The sequence below is a fragment of the Phacochoerus africanus genome, chromosome 13 (assembly GCF_016906955.1).
Source record: "Phacochoerus africanus isolate WHEZ1 chromosome 13, ROS_Pafr_v1, whole genome shotgun sequence".
NCBI classification, from domain to species: Eukaryota; Metazoa; Chordata; class Mammalia; order Artiodactyla; family Suidae; genus Phacochoerus; species Phacochoerus africanus.
The window spans coordinates 9,896,542-9,915,611 of NC_062556.1; the positions used below are offsets into that span (position 1 = coordinate 9,896,542).

A 19,070-nucleotide genomic window follows, 5' to 3' on the forward strand; every position below is an offset into this window, starting at 1 on the left:
CTTTTTCAGGAAAGGCTAACATTTGATGGCAGAATAATAAGCATACCATCCTGTGCATGGTAGTTTCACATATATTACCTCTTCTTTTTCTTCTCTGTAATTCTGCAAGGTAGGTTCTGTTGGACAAATTTTATAACAGGATTTCTAAAGACAATATGTTGCTTGATCAGCATCACACAGCAAATGAGAGCAGCACCAAGATCTCTTGATTCTTCCCCCACATTTCTCTGTGTATCCTGGCCCAGCTCCACATCCACAAACTATCCAGTTTAAATCTCAGCAAGAGTCTGTTCCATGACAGGTCTTTGTTCAGCGTGTTATCAAGCCTGGGACTCCTCTTAGCCCTATAGAGGAGAGATACCTGTGGAGACAAGGACACAGGGCTGAATCTGCAGGAAGGAGCTGACCACTATAACAGATTGAATGTATGCTAAGGCACTTTACAATTTTGATGCTGTTATAAACATCCTTTTATAAAGTTACATTTCCTATAGTCTGTTACTGGCATATAGTAATTCAACTGATTTTTTTCTTAACTGATGTTGTATCCATAAATATTTCCAACCCTTCTGATAAAGTTTATATATTTTTTTGGGGGGGGGTCTTTGCAGTCTTACATCAGGAACTAATGATAATTTTATTTCTTTACCATTCCTCATAAATTTTTCTTTTATCTTTCTTATAGAGGCGGTAAGAGAAAACATCCTGATTCTCTTTCTGATGTTAAGGAGAGTGATTCCAATATTTCTCAATTTAACCACAATGCTGACTATATTGGGTTTTGTTTTTTGTTAATCAGGTAGTTCCACTCTTTTGATCAAAATTTTTTATATGAAAGAATGTTGACTTTTACTGAATGCATTTTCTCCACCAAGATCAAATTTTTCTTAATATCTTAATTTATAAACAACATTAATTAATCTATAATGTTAAACCAACCATGCATTTCTGTGTTATGTGATCAAAGTACCCTTCTAGTCTTTAAGATTATTTATCATAATGAAGGTTGGAATTTGTCAAATACCCTTTATTTTACTTCTTTCTTTGGCCATGCCTGTGGCATGTCTAAGTTCCAGGCCAGGGATCAAACCTAAGCCACAGCAGTAACCCAAACCACAGCAGTGACAATGCCAAGTTCTTAATTACTAGACCACCAGGGAACTCCTCAAATGCCCTTTAGACACCTGGACTTACTAATGAACTACAGTAATGGATTCATAAATATGAAACCACCCTTATGTTTTTGGGATCAACTATTTTGGTTGTGGGAAGCAGTTCCTTTTGATCTTATGGGTTAGCTGGTGTTTTCGTTGGTCTTTTTGCACCCATATTCATTTTTTGTCCTAGGACAAGCTTTTTGTATAAAGACATTAGCTTCATTTTTTAAAAAAAGGAAGCTATGCATCTTTATGAATAAGATATAGAAAATTTATATTGCATAAGAATTTTCCATTCTTTGAAAATCTCAAAGAAGCCACAGGCAAAACTTTGCCCCTTAGAGGTAGGTACTTTTTTGATAACTCTAAACATTTCTGCTCTTGGTTTATGATCCATTCTGGTAAGTTAACTCCTGGGTGAATTTTGATAATAGATGTTTTATTATTACATGAAGTCTTTCAAATGTATTAGCAGACCTATGTAGACTCTTGCATTTTTAAAATCATATGACCTGACATTATAGCCTGCTTGTTCCTATCCTATTTATATTGTTTAGTGGAAAGAGCTTAGACAGACTCAACACTAAGGGACATAAGTTAACTCACTTGTTAGATCTCAGCTTAATCACTAGTGCCTCTGAGAAGCATTTCATCAGTCCTGGTAGATGTTCCTATGAATTCCTATACTTTCTCTAGCAAAGCATTTGTCTCACATTATTACTGTAAATTGTTTAATAAGCAGCTTCTCCGTTAAATTGTAAGCTCTGCAAGGGTAAAGACAAGTTCTGTTTAATTTCTCACCAAGCACCTAGCACAGTGTTTGAAACCGAGTGAGCACTGTTGGATAAACAATTACTTTTATCCATGTCTTTCTCTGCTTGTCTCTTTCATGACACCATAGTTTTCATGGACTTTTATCGCTACCATACCAAGAGAGCAGAAGAGTGGTTAAAAATGCCAACTTCATTGTTGGAGTTCTTGGTTCAAAGCCAGGCTGTACCACTCACTAGCGTGTGACTATGAACAAATTACTTCAGTTGCCTCATCTGTAAAACCAGAAGTAAATAATGTTTTGTACTCACTGGATTGTAGGGAGTTTATACATGTGAAACACTTAAGATACTTGAACTAGCAAGTAATGAATTAATATCAGCTATTCTGTTAGTATATGACAAGTAAACAAATGAATAAAAGGATAAATCTGTAAAAACAGAGAAAGTGTAATACTTGCTCTGCCTCTGGGCTGTTTTGAGTATCAAATGATGTGAGTTTTGAATAATGACAAGCATTTGAGGTATTTTATTAAAATCATTACAAACAGGAAGGCTGAGTAGCCACAAGGAAGAGAACTATTTTCTTCCTTGGAAAAAAGTGACAAGGGTAGAGAAACGTTTTTTTCTTTTTAATTTAGGGCCGCACCCAGGGCATATGGAGGTTCCTGGGCTAGGAATCCAATTGGAGCTGGAGCCGCCGGCCTACACCACAACTCATGGCAATGCCAGATCCTTAAGAAATATTTAATTAGGTTTTGTTCCTGGAATTTTTTTGTATTTTAGCCTCTACTACAATACATCAATTTAAATATACAGTTTTAAGGGTTTAATTTAATATTTTTGTAACTAGGAGTTTCCGTTGTGGTTCAGTGCTTAATGAATCCAACTAGGAACCATGAGGTTGCAGGTTTGATCCCTGGCCTTGCTCAGTGGGTTAAGGATCCCGCGTTGCTGTGGCTGTGGTGTAGGCCAGCAGCTACAGCTCCGATTAGATTCCTAGCCTGGGAACTTCCATATGTCCCAGGAATGGCCCCAGAAAAGGCAAAAAGACAAAAATTAAAAAAAAAAAATTTTTGTAACTAAAAAATAATGGAAGAATTTTTCCTGAGACTTGATAACTCTTTGGGAAATAGTCTCTGACTTTTCAAATGTATTTTTTTTTCTGGGTTTTTATTCATTACTCACATTTTGCAGTTTACATTTGTTTCAAACAATGTCTTTCCACTTGTTTTTCTTGACAAGAAAAATTTTATTTCTGTGTAGTTATTTTCAAAGATTGCTCTAAAATGTTGAATTTCATTGATGTAATAATCATTGAATATTTTCTGCTATATACAACCAAACCATGACATAGGATTGCAATAGACCAAATAATAAAATTCTCTTCCTAATCTTCTTCTTTTTTTTTTTTTTTTTCTTTTTTGGCTGCCCTACAGTATATGGAGTTCCTGGGCCAGGAATCAGATCCGAGCTGCAGTCGTGACTTAAGCCGCAACTGTGGCTACACTGGTTCCTTAACCCACTATGCCAGTCTGGGGAGTGAACCTGCCTTCCAGTGCTCCCAAGATGCCACCCATCCCATTGTGCCACAGTGGGAACTTCTCTCTTCCTAATCCTTGTTCAAATTTTATATAAAGAGAACTTAGGAAAAATTTCCTAAGATAAGATATTTATGCTTATGCAAAGATAATAAAGAATGAGGTGGTTCACTGTGGCTGATGATCCAAACCTAGAGAGATAAAGCACAAATTCTTTCACCCAATCTGCTCTTTTCAGAATAAAAGAACAAAAAGTATAAATACATAAAGATAGTCCTGTTATTTGAACAATTCTAGGGGCATTTCTAAAATGTAACATACACTATTCTAACTTTTATATAATATTTTAAAGCATAGCCATTCTTTATTTTCCTCATTTGCAAAGAAGAATCTCACTTAGAATTAACTTAGAAGCTGAAGATCATTAAATTTGATTTTTGGAGGAAAGCACAATGTTTATAAAGAAACATCCATATTTTAAAACATTTAAAACACTGGCTGTTAATATCCATTTGCAACAATAGGAATAAATGATGTAATATCCAATTTTATCCTAAATACACATGGCCAAAGCTATGCATAGATGGAAAGTTGCCCTTGCCATTTCTTTTTCAAGTCGTAGGTTTGTTCTATATCTCAAAAAAAGAAGCTCGTGTAATTAACCTTCAAGGAATATCAAAAATACACAGAAAAAATTTAAGCATATGTAAAATTTTTCCCAAGCTGAGCAAAATAATTCATATTGAATTTACTTTTTTTTTTTTTGTCTTTTTGCTATTTCTTTGGGCCGCTCCCACGGCATATGGAGGTTCCCAGGCTAGGGGTCGAATTGGAGCTGTAGCCACTGGCCTACGCCAGAGCCACAGCAACGCGGGATCCGAGCCGCGTCTGCAACCCACACCACAGCTCACGGCAACGCCGGACTGTTAACCCACTGAGCAAGGGCAGGGACCGAACCCGCAACCTCATGGTTCCTAGTCGGATTCGTTAACCACTGCGCCATGACAGGAACTCCTGAATTTACTTTTGACAATGTTTCTAGTCTGTTCTTACCATAACTGAGACTAGTTAACTTATCCTGCTAAATGACCAAGGAAGACATACTTGATTCCAGATCTAGCTGAGAAATGAGAGGCCTTTGTTTTTCGCATTCCTATAGCTGGACACAAGAGTCCCCTCCTCTACCGCAGTGATGAGAATTACTGTTTATTTAGTGCTTACATCTAGTGCAGTGAAAGCAAGCTACTGACTTCAATTCAGGTCCTCATTTCTGTGCTTCCTGTCATGTGACCTGAGCAAGGTACTTAAATCCTCCATGTTTCTGCTGTCTTGTTGGATTAAAATGGAGATACCGAAAGGACATGTTCAGAGGTTTGTTTAGTACTTCCCATTTTACCTTTTGGCCCATATTTTACCTAGAATATTGTCTGAGCTTCAGGATGCTAGAGTTCTCTATGTGTTATATTCTCCATGAGATCTTCTACCATATCCTTTCTGATGGGTCAGTTACCACAAAAACTCATCAAAGAACCAACGCGTACAGATGAAGAAAAAGGGAATGCCATACTAATTGAAGAACCCAAACATCTCTTTTAAATCCTGTAGCAATGTGATCCATCAAAGAAGGAAAAAAGGTGATGGAATAAAACATGACGTGTGTGAACACAGAAGACTCACAAGGACACACGGTTCTCTCTAACACAGTGACATATAAGATAACCATTTATAGTCTCATGGCTTTTTCACTGGTACATAGTTGATTTAGGTAACTGCATCTTTTCCCCACACCCAATGGCTTCCTTAGGCAAAGAATCTTTGGAGACACTCAGTCCCTGTCTCTTCCCATTCATTCTTTCATTCATATGCCAAGCACTGTCCAAGCACAGGGAAAACAAAAATAAATACAACTTATTTTCTTAAAGAGCTCTAGTCTACAGAGAAAGGGTCATGAAGATAGATAATATTGCAGGGATTTAAGCCATAATACTGTACAATATGATATGGTAACACAGACAAAAGAGCTAATAATTCTGCCTGGGGAAAAGGAAGAGTTCATAAAGGAAACAACCATTAAACTGGGTTTTGAAGGAAGAATAGTAGTATTTCAGGGGAAGGGAATCCCAAGGGCATGGAAGCACAAAAAGAATGCAGCACATTCAAAGAATAGTGAGGATTTTTATCTGACTTCATCTGTTGTTGCCTAGGGGATAATGGCAGCAAATGATGTATGAAAATTAAATGGGACCCCCAGATAAAAAGCCACATGTTAAAGAGTTTGACTTTTCTTTGTAGGTAATGGAAATTTTTTTTTTTGTATTGTTGTATTTTACAACTGACAACATTAAAAAACATAGGGAGACTATATACATATCAAAAAGTTTTAAACATGCCTAATAGTCATCAGTACCTCGAGATTTCTCATTTACGCTCAACTCTCCCTTGCCTCTGCCCTCTCCTTTTTGTGACCAATTTTTCAAAATAATATTTTTATTGTGAAAGAAAGAAGAGATATAGAAAAGTACACAAAACAGATGCGTGGCCTAGCAAATTACTGAAATGTAAACAATCTTTTAACTACCTTCAAATCAAGAAGTAAAAGTTTGCCAGGACTTCCCCTCCACCATCTCAAACTGCTCCAAATAATCCATACCAATTGCAATCCCATTCTTCCTTCTGTAAGGAACCATTATCCTTTTACAGTAATTTTTTCAGTTTCACCAGTCAAATATGCATCCCTAGATGCTAGCCTTGCCCCTTTATATATTTTTTCTGATGTCTTTTAAGCCTCTTTTAATCTAAAACTTATTTTTGCTGTAAGTTATCTGTTGAAAAACCCAAAAGTTTTTCTATATTGTAGAGTTTTCCAGTCTCAATTTTACTTCTTTTTTTAGTCTTTTGTCCTTTTTAGGGCCATACCCGTGGCATATGGAGGTTCCCAGGCTAGGGGTCTAATCGGAGCTGTAGCCGCCGACCTATGCCAGAGCCACAGCAACACGGGATCCGAGCTTCGTCTATAACCTACCCCACAGCTGACGGCAACGTCGGATCCTTAACCCACTGAGCGAGGCCAGGGATCGAACCGGCAGCCTCATGGTTTCCGCTGAGCCACGATGGGAACTCCCAGTCTCAAGTTTAAAAACTGTAGGCTCAATAGTTTATTGTAGTTTGTTCCTTTATCTTCTGTTTTTGTGAAAATCAGTAGCTGAATTTTATTTAGGTTTAATGCCTTTGGCATGAGTGCTTCCATGAAGAGATATCTAATATCTGATTGTCCTCTATGACATTAGCAGCCACTGATGCTAAATACCTATATTTATTAATTCACTGATGGTTGTAACACAATGTTATTTTAATTCTCTTTTCATTAATTAGTTGGAATATATTTATAATGTATTTATACAGAGATATTTCCTCTCACTTACTAGGTGGTTATCCAGTTTTACAGTTCATACAGAAAATCAGGATGAATGCCTGAATTTGTTAACTTTGTTAGTTTTCAAGATAATGAATTGGTTCCCCATCATCCTCCAAAAGTGATCAGTTGGGTCTTTTTTAAAAGTTTCGTTATGAACCCTTGGATTTAAATATATGTGATGAATTTCAATTCATTGCAGTTATTCTCAGGATTGAAGATCAAATAATCCCATCTTTGGCTGGTGGGAGCCTTTTCAAGTTGCCTCCTAAGACCCTAGTTGTGCTTGATGGTTTCTTGTATAATATGACAAGCTGTTCTAGTTTCATCTTGTATGTTTTCTCCCTTAAGCCTCCAATTAGAAATTTTAAGAAGCCCTGGTTTCCTTTAATGAGGAATATTGTTTCAAGAACACAATCTGTACAACAGGGATAGTCACTGCTACTGGGCTGGTCATTGGTTTGCAATGAAAAAGAGATACCTCAGTAGTTCATATTGGTAATTCCAATGCAAATTTAACACTAGAAAGTTTTTACTTAATCTCTAAGCTATTTATCTGTACTTCCTCTCTTCTACACTGAAAATATTGGTTCTCAAGGACATAGGCTATAGCAGAATTAGAATATCCCATAGTTACTCATTTTCAAAAAATCTATTACACACACCAGTCTAAAAATATCAATACTAATACTACTGCCAACATGAGTATTAAAAAAATTTTTTTGTATATACTCTCCCCAATTCTGTTTTTTTTTGTTTTGTTTTTTTGGGTTTTTTTTTTTGGCCATTATATATTACACTCTTGTCCTCTTAAGTCTTTTAGTCTTAATTCTACTAAGAACTATACATTTAATGCTCAGCACCTGTCCTTATGTTGATGTCTCTGTGGTTATTTAGTTGCTTGAAGTTTATTCTCTAGTAAATTCTTCACAAAGGACTAACAAGTACCTGTGTCCTTTTTACTTAAAAGTCAGTTTTGCTGGATACAAAATGCTTGGCTCGTATTTTCTTCCCTTGAGAATCTTAAGAAATAAAATAATCTTATTATCTTTGAGCATAGTGTCACTCTTGAAGTCTGATTAATTGAAATGTCTTATGAATCGTGTACTCTTTTCTTTTCCCTTGATATTCAGATATTTTTTCTTTAAAACTTAGTTAATTGTTCACTACAGTATCTTGGTGTTAGTAATTTATGATCAATATTCTAAAGTATACAGTAACTTCAAATCCTTATTTCAGAAAAATTTTCTTGAATCGTAGTTTTTAGCATTTTTTCCAGTCCCTAAATTTAGTGTTCTTCATAGCCTATGCTTTTTTCAGTCCCTTTTTTAAAAAAATTCCTATCCCAAAGTTATGAAAACCTTCTAAATTTTTTTTTTTCCCTTACAGGCTTCTTTCCCATTAGCCAGTAATTTTCAAATACTGAGTCTCAGGTTCTCATTACCTCATAAGGTCTTTTTTTTTTTTTGTCTTTTTGCCTTTTCTAGGGCCGCACCCATGGCATATGGATGTTCCCAGGCTAGGGGTCTAATCAGAGCTGTAGCCACCGGCCTACACCAGAGCCACAACAATACCAGATCTGAGCCGCGTCTGCAACCTACACAACTCACGGCAACGTCGGATCCTTAACCCACTGAGCAAGGCCAGGGATCGAACCCACAACCTCATGGTTCCTAGTCGGATTCGTTAACCACTGCACCACGACGGGAACAAAAACCTCCTAAAATTTTTAAAGCTTTGATTTTCATTAAGTTCTTAATACATCTGGAAGTAAATTTTGTGTATACTGTGATATGTGCACAAAATTCTTTTCATGAAAATATAGGAGAAAAATTTTTGTTTGCGTTATCAAAAACGTTGTGCTTTGGAGCAAACTGTATTTGTATCTCATAGAATTATGAATTAATTTGATTTAAACCTGGTGTCTGACCAAACATGAGGAATATAAGGATAGGAGTGGCCATGTTGGCTTCAGGCAGCAGGGCAGAGAGAAAAGGGCCACGTTAGAAGCTAAGTACTTCTGCACACAGGCAGGCCAAGGAAAGACAAGTGGTTTTTGTGAACCAGATGGGTACCTTCCAGAGAGATCAGCCAAGAAGTCTCTTAAAAGGGACTACTTTGCCCAAGAGATACTTAGAGGAGAAAGTCTCTTAAAAGGGAACTGGGATCCTAAAAAAAAAGAATCCTGGTGGGGTAAAAACAGATGTCCATGGCTAAGTGTTAGTTGAATTCCTAAGTGGCCACTCAGGGGGGAAAAAAAAAATGAATACTGTAATTGGAGATGCCAGGCAGAGGAATCTACAGAGCCTGCTTTGATTAAATATCAAAGTCCCAGGAATGCCAGTTTCATATTGATAGAGTCATGGCCATGAATCTTTTTCTCCAATCATTTTAACATTAGTTCAGCCCTGGAGGACCAAGAACGGCAGCTAGCTGACTGTGAGAGAAAGCAATAGCATGAGACAGGAAAACAAAGGGGAATCCAAACACTACAAGCCTCTCAACCTGAAACAGGTCTCAACGGTGAGAATGATAAGCCTCGAATAAGCTAAGACGATGAAGTTGGAAGGTTATACATGATCTGGAGATTCTGAATATTTAAATGACACTTCTTGTGCCCAAAGGTGATGAGAAGATGCTTTATTTTTAAAGAACGATTGGAAAGCTATGACGCCCACCCTAGAAATCATTCAAAAGGTGGAGAAGAAATAGCTCATTGAATAGACTTCCAAGTAAGCAGGAAGAAAAAAATAAAGATTTTTATTCACCCCATAGTTTCCATTCAGTAAATGATTATATTCAGTAAATAAAGTTATGCTGACAAAGATTGAAAAAATCTCGAAGTACATGGTTAGATCAAATGCGAACTTAAACTATGGGCCCTGTTTACAACTATAAAGTTTGATGTCAATCAAACCTTCAAACCCCTGAGCAAACCTCACCTGCTCCATGGAGAAGCCATTCTGATTCCAACTATGAGGACTAACAGAGATGGTGCCCAGAAAACTCTAGGCATATACTAACCCCTGAACAAGTGATGACTCTTCTTATAACGCCCTTTGCTCTTACTCTTCTTTGCTATTATAGTCAAGGGATTTGACCTCACACTTGATCGTAACACATTTCCCATATGATGAGTGTCTTTTTTTCTCCAACTATCAAAGAACATCAGAATACTGATTAGAATTTTCTATCCAGAATTTTATAATAATAACTGGTGACTGATCAATAAGTAGTGACAAATAGAATTAGGCCATCACAATAGGAATCCTTCGAGGCTAGACAACTTTTTACTATTTCTAGTCTTAAATTTCTCATTATCAATCAAATGTCTTTATTTTATGCCCTGGAGTCTCCTATCATTAAACATCAGCCCTTTAAAAATTAGACTATTTTGGGGTATCAGACTTTTGGAAAAAGAATATCTTCTCTGGAATGGTACTCAAGCTCAATGACTCAAGCCATATGACTTTGCGTGGTAACACTGCTATTGTTTAAAGCTGCCTCTGAGCAGTATAAGAATATTCTAAACAAAGCAAGGAAAATAGTTGAAGAAGTAAGAAGAGAAGGGTGTTTTCTCTTTAGATTTAACTGTAACTCTACAGGTAGACTTTGAATTCAACATTTTTAAAAAGGTCTCTTGCTTTTCAATTACTTAGTTTAGTCGTATCATTGCTGCTTTAAAGATGTTTCAAAGTGGATGTTTTATTATCTTTTTCATGCACTTTTCATATCTGTATTTTGTGATCATGTACAGTGTTACGTAAGAAGAAAACTTCTAACATATTTTCTTTATATATAGAATACACTGCTGGGATACTGTTAAAAATGGTTATAGAACATTTACGTGGTCTTTGGATATACTTACCGTCTTAATCTAGGCACCAAGTGCTTAGTATAAGAACCACAAGGGTAGAAATTTGATCTGTTTTAATATTATTTTATAAAAACCTAACTCTCTTTCATTATTCCATAAATGATGGTCCTCAACCACGCAAACTATTCATGACAAATGAAATACTAAAACCAAAGATAGAGAGTAGGTAAAATTAAAATGAACTGTTTTCTCCTCCAATAACTTTCCCAAATCCTGGACAAAATATAAGGAGAAGGAAAAATGGATTTTCATTATTGAATAAATAGGAATATGCCTAGCCCCCCCCCCAAAAAAAAGAACTGGAAATAGCCCCAAGTCATCCTTTGATGATTTAAAAGCAATTTAAGAAGAGTTACATGAAATTATTTTTGACCTATAGCAAGTTCAAATTAATACACTTAGGTAAAAGACAATTTGCATTTTAAGTTTTATCACAGAAAATCACAGGCAATCAATTAAGGATATATTTGTTTTCGAGAAATTGAAAAACTTCAAGAAATAGATAAATTGAGAGAAATTGTCAATATAATTTTAAAAATAACTCAGTTATCTGGTAAAGGGATATGACAAACATGTTCTCCAAAGTATGCTTTTTTTTTTTGGAGGGCAGTAGTTCTTAGACTATGTCAGTTGTTTTGTACTAATGTAAATTTTGTTTTGAACATATAAAACTTATATTCTCTTATCACAAAAACTGAAGAAAATACGTTCCATCTTGCAATATGACTATTTATGCTTTGGGGATAAAAGGAGTTTTGCACCCTTATTTATGGCTTCTTATTTCTTTACAATAACCCCATTCAGGGAAATCAAGGGCACATTTGTTTTACTGATCCCATTCAAGCACATTATAAAAGGCAAGATGACTGCCAGGAAATCTATACTTAAACTATTGGAATGTAATAGGACTGAGAAATCTCTTATAGAGCAAATAGAGGTCAGATCTGACACTCCAGCTTGACCTCATCAGGATCTGGAATAAGAGCATTCAGTGATTTTTAAGACATTAATAGAGCAGGGTTATGGGAAAGCTACTCTAGATCTGACATTCCATTTTTTTGTGTGCATGTAGTGAATTCAATGTATGACTGTTCCAAAAGATAATGAAGTAACTTGTTTACCCAATTATAGAATAGATACAATTTAAAAATGTAAACTCTGGTGATACAATAGAGGACTGTAAACCCAAACATGGAAAGTAGAATGGTGCAGCACGGTAGAAGTGGTGAATGACTATATTGTATTGTCATCACTTCTTTACATATGTATTTTTAAAGCAAGAAAGTTAGGAAATTTAACCAGTGCGACATAATTTGGATCATTTTATGGTCAGTACTGTGAGAATTTTTAAAAAAATCTGTTCTGGGCTACATCTGTTTGTTTATTCTACTATTAGGAAAATGAATACCACCAAATAATAAAGGGACTCCACCTCAGAAAACAGAGTATTTGATTTTGAGAGGTATTTTCTTATTATGGGAGAATCTCCTACCAAATCTGAGAATGTTATAAAATTACTCAGCCCATACTTAACTGAATAACTATTATGTTCCTAGGTAGGATAAGAATTAGGTACACATTAGGGATAGGTATTAGAAGACAGGATAAAAACTGAAGACAAGGGCTTGTATTCAAGGAGCTTACAACTAGGTCTGAAACTAGAACAATTCAAAGAGCAGAGATAAAAGGGAAAGGCTGGAAAATAGTTATTTTAGTGAAGATTCACCTATAAAACAAACTGGTTTTCCTCCTTAAAGAATGAAAGCCCCCACCAGTACGGGGAACAGAACTTCCTTCTGTTTTTTGGTAACAGCCTATTCGCCAATCTCTGGGTGAATCAGGCTAATTATTAATATACCAGAGCCGAGCTCAGGTCCCATTTTGTGACGCTACCTCAGCATACTAATCTATTGGTTTGTTAGTAACAAAAGTCCCTTGGAAGGTATTCATGTTAGAACTTCTATTAAATTTTAGTCTAGGTTAAACTTTATCAAATTTTATTCTAGGTTACTCTATTATAGTAATTTTTATACTAGGTAACAAAAACTATTTTAAGATTTGTTTAAATAGAAGTGAGAGAACAAAACAACAGTCTCATTTTTGAACACTAAGGGCAGTAAAACTGTTTCAGAACACTTCTGGCTACGGCTTTCAATAAAATGGAAAAGCTCTATCTACATAGTTTAGAGGCAAGGTGTTTCACTGTTTTTGCATCCCAGTGTAGTGGTGCAATGCTTGGTATTGAACAGAGACCCAATCAATGTTAATGGAGTAAAACAAACTACATGACGAGCAGAAATCTGGAAACACTGTGGGTTCTGAAATATGGCTGCCACATGGACAAGTTACGGTTGACCACTTCCCCTTGAAGTTAAAATTACCTTTCTCTAGAAATAATTCAATACATAATAATAGAATCTACAATGTATTAGACATTTTACAAACAGTATCTTTTTTAAGTCCAACAATCACCCTGGAAAGTAGACATCTTTTTGGTTTTCAAATTAGGAAAACTGAAGCTGAGAAAACTTAAATAACTTGCTCAATTCCACCCACGCAGGAAGTGGGGGCTCTGAAATTAAGGTCTGATCATTTTGACCTTTCTATAGCACTCCTATAGGCAATGTTTCATATAATTATTGCTTGAAATTACAGTAAGAAATCAATTCCATTCTCTGGGGAACAAATATTTCTTTACTGATCATCTACAAAAAAAAAAAAAAAAGGATGCATTTCTTCCTGTAGAACTGTAACATACACCTGTATTATAAGAGAACCAAAGGAGACAGACTGAATTTACAGCTATGGCATAGTCATGTTTGGTTTGGATAGAAACAGAACTACCTTGCTTCCTTAGCAGAAGGGACAGAGGGCACAAGACAGAGGTGGGCCAACCCTAAAGAGAACTAAGGATATTTCTTAGGAACCCATTGGTGGCAAGGGGTGTCACTTCCAAGAGGTTCTAGACACACCTCCAGAAGCAAGACAGAAAGCCAATGGGGTGTTTCCCAGGTTGTTTTTGATGTTTGAGGACAAGAAGTGGTGACCTTGGTACAGAAAAAAAAAAAAAAATACTACCCTTATTAGCATGACTGAGATTCTCAGATTAAGGGCTTTCACTCTGCCAATGAAGACCAAATCAAACGCATCTTCTAAATTGAACTAGAAAACCTGGGTAAAAATTGATGGCATCTTAAGAGGACAAGATCCTGAAGAAAAGGTAGAGAGAAGTTTGCTCATATTCAAGTTCAACTCTTTTCCCCCTTGACTCAGTTGCCAATTTGGAAGTTGTTCTAAAGACTGCCAAGTCACTCAGAAAATAGCAGCTAAGAAGCAGGGAAGTCAAGGAGAGCTTTCAGGAGTCCCATGGTTCTGAAAAAATAAAAATTGAGAGTTCAGGGGCAACTAGGGAGGAAGAGCCTTTGAAAACACTTAGGCTTTTAGTTGGGTCACAAAAAGGTCCACCCTAGGAGTAAGAATGAGCCTGAAATAGACTAGACCTACCAGACCAAAAACCATATAAGCTGAGGTGTTTTGCTCTAGGCAAAAGTAAAATCTCTTACAAAAGCGAAAAACATCATTCACAGCCTAACTTTTTTCATAAACAAAGACAGGATTCCATTAAGAATTTCTGAGCATACCAGGAAACAGGAATGGGAAAAAGGCAATTGAAACAAGATCCAACGATGACCTAAGTATTGGAGTTATTAAGTACAGACTTTAGAATTTTACTACACAACTAGAACGTATAAGTAGGAATCAAGCAGAAATTCTAGAGCTGAAAAATACAATGACTTGGAATTCCTGTCCTGGCTTGGCAGAAACAAATCTGACTAGCATCCATGAGGATGCAGGTTCGCTTCCTGGCCTCACTCAGTGGATTAAGGATCCGGCATTGCTGTGAACTGTGAGGTAGGTCAGACATGGCTTGGATCTGGTGTTGCTATGGCTGTGGCACAGGCTGGCAGCTACAGCTCTGATTGGACCCCTAGCCTGGGAACCTCCATATGTGGCCCTAAAAAGCCAAAAAAAACCCCACAATGACTCAAAAAACTGGAAATTTAATTTAAAAGTACATTTATAATGAAATAAAAACTTCTTTATAATATAATAAATACATGAAATAGGAATAAATTTAATAGTATATATGCACAACCTATAGGCTGAAAATTACAAAGAAAACTACAGACCAAAATAAATAAAAAGATGAAGAGATACGCTATGATTATAGACTAGAGAATTCAATGTTGTTAAAGTATCAATTTTTCCCAAACAGATGAATAGATTCAACAGAATTCCAACCAAAACCCCAGCAGGCCTTTTTAAACTCTAAAATTTACATTAAAATGCAAGATACAATGGCCAAAATAATATTGAGGAAAAATAAGTTGTATAAAGTGGCATAAAGATATAGATATATTTATCAATAGAAATGCATACAGATTCAGAAAATCAGCTGATTTTAGATCAAGGTGCAAAGGTAATTCAATGGAGGGAAGGAGAATCTTTTCAACAATGCTGCTGGAATAAATAGATTCTTATTTTGCAAACTATAAGTATCAACTCCTATTGTTATACCATACAGAAAAATTAACCTTCAATGGATGATAGGCCTAAATGTAATATACTGTGAATATTAAAACGATAGATGATTTTATTTACAACTTAATGGTAAAACGTACAGATTCCTAGAAAAATATAAAGTACTCTTCAAGTATAAGTGCTCTTCAAAAGACAGAATTAAGAAAAATGTAAAGACAGGCCACAAAGAGAAAAATATTCACAACACACTTTGACAAAAAAACATGTATAAAGGGGAAAGGGAAACAGAGTTATTATTCAAGGGGTACAAAGTTTGCTAGACAAAACGATTAAGTTTTAAGAGATCTACTGTACAGCAGAGTCCCTACAGTTAACAATACTGTCTTGTATACAAATCTGCTAAGAGGGTAGAGCTTATGTTAAGCACTTTTTTTTTTTTGCCTTTTCTAGGGCTGCTTCCCGTGGCATATGTAGGTTCCCAGGCTAGGGGTCTTATCGGAGCTGTAGTCACCAGCCTACACCAGAGCCACAGTAACGCAGGATCCGAGCCGCGTCTGCGACCTACACCACAGCTCACGGCAACGCCGGATCCTTAACCCACTGAGCAAGGCCAGGGATCAAACCCACAACCTCATGGTTCCTAGTCAGATTCGTTAACCACTGCGCCACGACGGGAACTCCTGTTAAGTACTTCTATAACAAAATAATAAACAATGAGGGCAGGAGGAAACTTTTGGAGGTAATGCATATGTTTATGGCATACATTGTGATGACAGTTTTGTGGATGTATAACTTATCTCCAAACTTATCAAGTTGTATACATAAATATGTTCAGCTTTTCCATGTCAATCATATTTCAATAAAGAAAAAAAGGTGTGGGCATAGTATGTAAGTAACTCCTGCAATTCAATTGTAAGAAAACAAACTCAATTTTTAAAATGGGCAAAAGCTCTGAACATATTTCCCCAAAACTAAATATCACCACGTATCAATTCAAATGGCTAAACAGATAATACTAACTGTTGTCATTTGATTGAAAGACTCATCATCCGTTTAAACTAGAGGGAAGACAAAAGAGTAGCGATGCAGGTAAATTACATGGTGGGAAGAGGAGATAATTCTTGACTAGGCTCATGATTCTTTTCCCAAAAAAGGATGAGGCAAAGTCATTGGTTGAGGAAGAAGTTGGTGATTCCAAAAGGGAATAAAATACCCGGTTTAAAGAGAGCAGAGTAACTACAGAAAAGAGTCTCTGTGGACTGGGGGAGAGACCACATGGGTGAGATCACATTTGTTCACCTGACTGTTAAGCTGGTGAGCTAAGCACTTTCTGTGAATCATGAGTTCAACAATGACCTGGGTTTTGACAGGCAAGTAACAGAAGTCAGGGAAAGGGGTTGAAGGTATTTGCAGAGAAGCAACTTTAATGCCACCACTTGTGAATATACACAAACAGATTCAATTAAGTAAATAATTCCTCACACTGGGAAGCACTATGCTAGGGTAAATTACTAGTATAATGGTGGCAAAATTAAGCACTCTTTCAATTTAAGGTTGTTTGTACATGAAATATAGGGAAGACAGGAACATAAAGTTAAAATAAGCAGCTAAATGCAATATATCCCAAAACAAAACATCTAATGAAGAATTTATTCCTATTCTACACATTCAGTTTGAGGTCTAAAACCTGTTTTTCCCCAGTTTCCAAATCAGCCTTTCCACATCCATTGCCCCTTTAGCTCTGACCTTTGCTTTCATGTGTTTCCTAATGTTTTCCATTATGTGCCGCCTGCATCTAGCCTCCTGCTCACACACTGTGATCAGTCCCCAATGATCCTGCCCAATTTTTTTTGGTTTCTCACATAAATGTACATCATGGGACTCCTCAACCGACAGTAGCTTTCTTCACAACACCTGTTACCAAAACCCACCAAAGGGTTTTAACCAAAAACTATAAAATGTCCTTATGTGGCTACTCCAGACAATCTTTCATTCCCCAATCTTCCCGTTTCTCTCAGTACAACTCTTTTAAAATCTCTATTCCTTTCAATCTGGCTTTCACAAGGACTCAAGTTTTTACATAGGCCGCAGATTGGAAAGAACTCTGAGATACAAAGATAAAAGTGTCTACCAAGAAATATCTTGGGAGAACTGGGTACCTTGCTGCTAACACTTTCAGAATTGGTCTAAAATTAAAGTTGGATTAGTATGGCTTCACAGAGAATTTATTTTTGCTACCTTTGGTCGTTTCGATGCTGCATTTAAAAACCAAACCAAACCAGGGCACTCTCACGAGTTCCTAGATCCGTCCTTTAAAAGTGGTTTGCCCCTGTCTTGTAAAAAATGGAAATGGAGAATTCTTCTCCTTTCGAACGGTTTGCACAAGCGGCCTTCCCGTAATTAATATTTGATAAAGACCAAGACACCATAAAACAAAGAACATAAAATGTTACTGACAAAAACGTGACGATAAAGCCGATGAACTCCATGAGTTCTTGAGAAGCAGTGCTAAAAAACCAAGACATGCTTCCTGACATAATTAAAAAGCGTTTTTAGGTTCCACGTGAAGAATGTATCTGCCCACGTTCCTTTTCACTAGTGACACTCCTACTGCCTCAGGACGGATGCTTAACGACACTGTGGGTGGATCAAGCCGGTGCAGGAAGAGATTTAGAGGGAAAGGCTGGGTCCATCCCAGCACTGGGACCGCGCCCAGCAGGCATCTGGATCGCTTAAGACTCAAGGGGAAAATAAAGCTCGCGTTTTTACCTCACATACCATTAACTTTCCACAGAGATTTCCAGAAACCTCACTCACAGCCAGAAACCCCAACCCTGTGGGCGGGAGGGGATGGAGGGGGGGGAAAAAACCACAAAAAACCTACTACGCCACCATTTCCGCCTTGCCGGGCCAACAAACGTGCAAAGATGGAGAAAGACGCACGTCCCAGCAGCGCCTACGTCCCCAAAACGCGCAAGTGCGAGCGAGGTCCCGCCCCCTCGGGCCCCCAGCGAGGCGCGCGCACCAGAAACCAGCCCCCCGCTGGCGCCGCCCCGGGCTTCCGCCCCGAGGCCCGACGGTCGCTGTTCGGTTCCGGTTCTAGTCCCGCCCTCACGCGGGAACCCTCCAGAAATCTTAATATCCGGGACCCGAGGCCGCCGGCAGCGCGCATTTCCGGCGACAGAAAGGATCCGGTGACGCCTCTTCCCTTCTCTCTTGCCGCCCAGGCTCCGGCTCTCGGTGCGGCAGCGCCATCTGGTGCCGAGTGTCTCGCCGCCCGCGGAGGGGGCGCGCGCCTTTCGGAACCTTCCAGAGAAAACGCGGCCCCGGTTCTCCTCTGTCCCGCCCTCGGGAAGGGAGAGACCAGAGGCTCCGCCCTGCCGAGTTCCCGCGCAGGAGGTACTTTGCAGCACTTTGAATTGGTAGCTGCTTGTTATGTGTTAGCTTGAAAATACCCGAGATGGAGCGGAAACGGAGTTCTTTCTCTAGTTTTAAGCCCAGAAAAAAAGCAGGTCTTTTTTTGTCTCCTCATACTTTGCTCTTGAGTCCTTCTCAATCATCCCTGCGTCGATTTCTTAGTCTTTTGGGACCGGGCTCCACCATTTCTTGCTTGGTGGGAAGATGGCACAGGTGTTGTGTCTTAGATTGGTTTCTGCTGTAAGAGGTTTTGTTTCCCTTTGATGATTAAACATACAGCGTACGTGTTTGGAGCCCCTGAAGGAGGGGAGAATTTCATGGATAACTTTTTTAAAAATAGGCTAAGGAAATCTC

General features: G+C 37.6%; 1 long non-coding RNA gene across 2 annotated transcripts in view; it reads right to left on the reverse strand.

Annotated features, from left to right (window-relative positions):
• LOC125113418 (uncharacterized) overlaps window positions 1-18,241 on the reverse strand; it is an 89,281-nt gene extending 71,040 nt beyond the window's left edge. The window contains exons 1-2 of one of the 2 annotated variants that reach the window (XR_007131447.1): window positions 18,184-18,241; window positions 79-361 (exon numbers count right to left, since the gene is read on the reverse strand). This is a non-coding gene — a long non-coding RNA (uncharacterized LOC125113418). The other variant, XR_007131446.1, reaches the window with a different exon arrangement.
• Between the last annotated feature and the right edge of the window lie 829 nt (window positions 18,242-19,070).